Raw genomic sequence first — 6,258 nt, 5'->3', positions numbered from 1 at the left:
TTTTACCAAAAACAGTATCTAAATCTGAAGTCAAACGAAACCCCACGTATATTATTGATTCTGGGGCCCATTTAAAAAGAAAAGTAGCCTTCAATGTTTGAAACAGATGAGAAGAAAGATTAATATTCAGGGCTTCTGACTTATCCATATTATTTTTCAAATATTTCAGCAATTTTCATGGAGATTTTACAACATTTATGGGGATATAGGGGAAAAATCAACAATTACCCTACTTAGAACAGTTTGAGATTCACATTCAACACAAAACAGCTACATAGAAAGGTTATAGGGAAGGGGACAGGAGAGGAAGTGTCGAAAGATTGGAGAGGGGAGGAAAGAAAGGTTCTTATCATTGGATCTATACTGAAATGAAGGAAATCCAAGGTTCCCAAGTTTTGTAAATAACTGCCATTTTATCTATGAGAGTGCAAGTCAGCTTGTCATTAGTCATTATTAAATTCAGTTTGTTATCAGTGACTTCAATAGGTATATTCGAGGCTTTCCAGTAGCAAGCTATCGTTATGCAAGAAATTGTATGAAATTAGATAAGAATCGACCACGGTACAGACTTGCCCAGTTTGGAAAATAATGCCATCCCAAACAGCTTTGGTAGGTTAGTTGGCATGACTGATTAAATTAGAATATAAATTCTTATCCAGAGTCTTTGGACACGTGGACAGTGCCACCAAACATGCAATATTATATCCATTTGACTGCAGCCTCTATAGCAGAGAAAGAGGAGATACTCATGTTTAGTTTATGAAGTCTGATAAGATTCATGTATCATCACATCATTACTTTTTAGTTAGTGAAGTGTTAAAGGAGAATTGAGAAAAGAAGCTCACAATATTTAATATGCCGTTTCTGAACTTCCCATTCTACTCCGAGATCAGCCTCTTGCTGAGTCATATAAAAACAATTTTTATGGAAATCATGTAAGGCTAGATATACTGCTGAAATTCTCCCTTTTGCCTTTAAAAAATAGAGCTACAGGACTTTTCAAATGCTGTACTTTGGAACAGGGGGATAACCTCTTTTATTTCAGATTTTATAAATTATTGTATTGGCAAGTATGTAAACATTTCAGAGAGCACTTTTTGGGTGACACACTTTATATTAATAATAATATTTTTACCATCTAGGAAGTCACCTAGACAAAAAAACCTTTGTAAAACCACCATTCAAATTGTGACTTGTCACAACCAGGGGGGAATTATGGGTTGTGCCAGAGGGGCATAGGTGGGGTTAGTGTAAAAAATGTAGGTTATGGTTCTTTTTGACCATCCCAGACTGCCAATGCATATGATAGTTATGGTCATGGAATTACTGGCTGTTTATTCGCCAGTATCCACATAAGTGTACAAAATGTGACAAAGTGGCCCAAATAAATTGCCAGTCCACTGACAGTCCAGTCTGTCAAACGTCTTTTCTTCATCAGTGAACAGTAGCAGGGTAGGCAAAGTCTTAGACTGTGCCTAGTAAATCAAATTAATTTCTGCTTTAGTGTTATCTCATGTTTCTTTCATTGGAATAGACCTCATTCATTCATTGAAATAGATCTAAATGTAATATTTCAGTTACTCTTGATAAAAGGCGATTGGCAATAATTTGTTCAAATAAATTAAAATCACAGTTTAAAAGGGAAATAGGGCAATGACTGGCACATTGCCCAGTGCCCTTGCCTTCCTTGGGGACCACTGTAATATGTGCTCAGAATGTATCCATTGGTACCCCTCTGGTATTGTACAAAAATCAAGGATGTCCACCCCAAACAGTTACAATAGGAAAGTAAATTAGGGAAAAAGTCAGGGCATTTAAATGGCATTTAAGCAAAATGTACTTGTTTTCAGTATTTTTGATAGTGAACAACAGTTTTAAACATATATTACACAGTAGGTATAGTTTGGCCTGAAGCGGCCATAGACACAATACCACTATAGCATAATCATAGCATACAGACATAGATTGTTGGTGTATCTGGGTAGAAAGAAGTGTCTAGTGTGCAATTACAGTAGTTTCTTTCCCTACACATTTCGCTTTTAGGAGCTTTCTCAAAGGTAGTACAGACAAAGGACACAGACTGAATTTAAGAATAAATTAAATCAGTGTTCTTTATAAATAGGAAACATATAATAATATAATAAATAATAATAAATCAGTGTATGTGTGTAGTAAGAGAAATCTGATGTTAGTGTGGTCAGAGATTTTATGATATATTATATAAATCAATGTCATGCGTGTCCCGGTATAGCATTTGGTACATGTATATAGTTTGAGAGCTCTGATAATTTTTGGGTAAAGCTTATATTAAACAAGTAATGGACAAACAGGAGACAATAAACATAAAGAGAGCTTTTAAGCATACAAATAATATATTTTCAAACTTCAAGTTAACAGTGTGAACTGAATGTATACATACATATACAGGCAGTAACAATTATTACATGTAGAGCAGGATTTTGGGCTGATAATAGGCACTATACATTTATTACTATAGAATAGTATTAACCTGTGCGATATCATTATCACATCTGCAACAGGCAGTCAAAGAGTTAGGAAAGTTTCTGACGCGTTTCGACTTTAATAGGCCTTATCAGGGGTAGATATGGCATGTGATGTAATAACTAAATTATTAGGAACCAAGTCTTAATATTTAGGGTTTACCTTACTACAATCAAGAGATTATGAATAGTTTATGACTCAAATGGTAAATTGTTGAACAATAAAGTATTAGGACTTACATGTCCGGTCGAGTGGTTTAATGGAACTTCCGGGTCTTCATGGATTTGGAATAGGTCCTAAATTGAGGATAAAAGAGATGTAATCCTATTTAGTAAGAATTGTACAATTATTTGAATGAGAGACATAAAAGAAGGATAAACAAATATGATCAAGATCTCCATTTGTATCTTTTTGTAATCTAAATAGAAAGTAAGGTGCCAATTGGGTCTAATATATGATTCTAGAATGGTATCATTTGCAAAAATATAATAAAATGGGGTTAGGAAATTTGTTTTATAATAGAGTTGATGCTGAAAATATATAACATAGTATAACAATATGGGCAGCATGGTGGCTCAGAGGTAGCACTCTTGCCTTTGTAGGTCCCAGGTTCGAATCTCAGCCAGGACACTATCTGCATGGAGTTTGCATGTTCTCCCCGTGTCTGCGTGGGTTTCCTCCAGGTACTCCGGTTTCCTCCCACATCCCAAAAACATGCAGTGAGGTTAATTGGCTTCCCTCTAAAATTGGCCTTAGACTGTATAAATGACATATGACCATGGTAGGGACATTAGATTTTGAGCTCCTTTGAGGGACAGTTAGTGACACAACTATGGACTTTGTACAGTGCTCCATAATATGATGGCTCTAAATAAATACTGTATAATAATAATAATAATAATAATACCATAGTCTAATGGAGAATAATAGAAGGTATTTGTTCACATTGGTGAGGCATGGGAACATCTTTATTATTTGGTGAATACTAGTTTCAAATGTAAACACAAGGGATTATTTTAATAGTATAAAATACTAAGGAATAAATAGAAAAATGTTTAGAAAAATAAATAAACTTACCAAAGTTTGAAATAAAAGAATGAAGTTCAGGTTGCTAGAAGTCAAGAAAAAACATATCAGGAGTAAGCTGGAGCTGAAGCAGTTAAACAGCAAAACTAGAGAAGAAGCATCTTCACCTTTAAAGACAAACATTACCTACAGATACAAGGAGTGGCCATGGGGACAAAATGTGCCCCCTCATATGCCAACCTGTATCTGGGTAACTGGGAGAAAGATCTTGCAGATCCCAATTTTTACAGATTCAATCAACTGATCCTATCCCGGAAAAGATATATTGACAATATCCAAATCCTATGGACAGCCCGGGACAAATTATTGGAGGACTTTTTCCAATATATAAAAACCAACAAATACAATTTAAAATTGACTATGATTTTTTCAGGAAAAATACCCTTCCTGGATCTCTACCTCAACCAAACAGATGATCTTATCATTACGTCTTTAGACGGCATTAAATACCATCCTGCATGCAAAAAGGGTGTCATGCTTGGGGAGACAGGGCCACTAGGGGGTGGTATGGCTTGCACAAAAGTGGTGTGAGCCCTGAGAAGTCTACCTGCAGTGGCAACCAGGTCTTCTCCAGGGCCTCTATTGGTGAGGATGTTGCACTGCTGGTTTCTGCCAAGTTGCGGTCCTTTGGGCACACCAGGGTGGGTAGGAAGATACACAGTATCAAATCACAAGAAGAATTATCAAGAAAGGCCAGCGTCAGGGTAGGCAGCAAGCAAGAGAGGTCAGATTATGACTCAGTGGTCAAATACCCGGGATCCAAGAAATAGACACCAGTGACACAGGGGCCACTGCAGACACAGGGAACACAGGAGATGCTGTAAGGAACATGAGGCACAGGTGACACAGGAATCCACAGACAGACAGGAACCCTGGAACAGCACATTAGAATAGGCTGTAAACAACAGACAGGGCAACAAGGGGTTAACACAGGAGCTGAAGGGAGGAAACACTGAATGAGTACAGGTGTACAGGAACTAGCTCAAAAGCTAGGGGCTTGGTACTAGTGGAGACACGTTGCACCCAGTGCTGCGTTAAAGCTAGCTAAATGGCCAGGGATCATTAGGAGGCTATTTTCTGATTGGTCAGCGGATTGGGCAATACTCATAAAGTTTGGGAGAGGAGGCACGTCCAGAGACAGAACTGCCCACATGCGCAGGAGAGAGTCGCCTGCGCTTTAGTGAGGAAGAAGCAAGTGTGACAAAGTGCATATCCAAGATCATTAATTACTAGCATCCCGTATAGCCAATACTTAGGATTAAGAAGAAATTGCACTTTTAACAATCAATTCAATTTGGAAGCCAAAGCTCAACGGGACAGACTACTAGAATATGGCTGTAGTAGAAAACTACCTAAAAGATCATATCAAAGAGTCAAACCCCTAAAACGGGAAAACTTACTCTTTAGGAAGGAAGAACCATGACACCAAAGAACACACTATTGTTACCTGCTACAATAAGCATCATCAAACGATCCATGATATTGTTTTCAAATTATGGAGTCATTTTACGGCAGTCCGTAAGATTAGTAAATAGTTCATACCAAACCACAAATCACCCTCAGAAAATCTACCTATCTTAGAGATTCACTGGTAAAGAGCTAAAGTTAAACATAACATGTGAATTGTTCATTGTATTATTTACCTTATTTCTTACCGATGCAGTGGCTTTTATGTTGGAAAAACAAAAAGGCTGTTTAGGAAACACATATCTGTTCGATTGTGTAGGTACCAAACATAACATTAAAGCAGATGTTTGTAATGAAGTTATTAAAGTCCCATATATATTTAACAACTAAAGAATAATAAAAAGTTACATCCCCAGGATAAATCGGAGTAAAGGTATTTTAGAACAAGAGATTACCAGAAAATAGGACATTCAAGGGCCAGATACTCAAATCAAAACATTTTATTTCACATAAAAATATATCAAGACATACACAACACCTAATAAAATCAATTAAGCATCATATCATGATGAACTGATCCCAATATATGTAACACTTTACAAAAAACATTTGAAGATGGATATCACCCCTCTGGAGATTGTCTTTTTATAGCTGCTTTCTACACAGAAGGGGGGGAAAGACTCATTTAATGCATTTCGCAACAATATAGCTGCTTCTTCAGGAATGACAGAGTTTAAATAAATAATCTCCTATTACCAGGAGATAATGTTGTAATGAGGAGAATTACCCAATGGACAGTTCAAAGATTGTGATCTTAAAAGCAATGAGCTACATCCATCTGTAATAGTAATTCCTCTATAGCCTGGTCCTTTTCACCACGTAAATCAAATTGTGGTTTCTAGCATTTTGCATTAAGGACATTGTCACCAGCATAGCATACACACCCATTATGTTGAACAATGGTTCCTTAGCACACAGCATGAGCAAATCCTCTACCAGTTGTGAGATTTGCAGCAAACACAGAGCCTGCAGACACAGTGCACTTCTGTCTGCAATATATGACACACCTAAACACAAAATGCCCTTGTATATTTGTACACAGTGGTCCTGCAGAAAGTCTGTTTTTCTAAGGACAGTGCACAGTGTGCCTGTGGCCCAAGTGAAACAAAAGATATAAAACTTTCAGGTGTCAATCAAGCATACCCATGAGGAAGCTTCCAGGATTCACATTATGACCCAAACATATAGAAATTTTGCCATACC

The sequence above is a fragment of the Pyxicephalus adspersus genome, chromosome 8, assembly GCF_032062135.1.
Source record: "Pyxicephalus adspersus chromosome 8, UCB_Pads_2.0, whole genome shotgun sequence".
NCBI classification, from domain to species: Eukaryota; Metazoa; Chordata; class Amphibia; order Anura; family Pyxicephalidae; genus Pyxicephalus; species Pyxicephalus adspersus.
Note: the sequence above shows the minus strand (reverse complement) of the source record.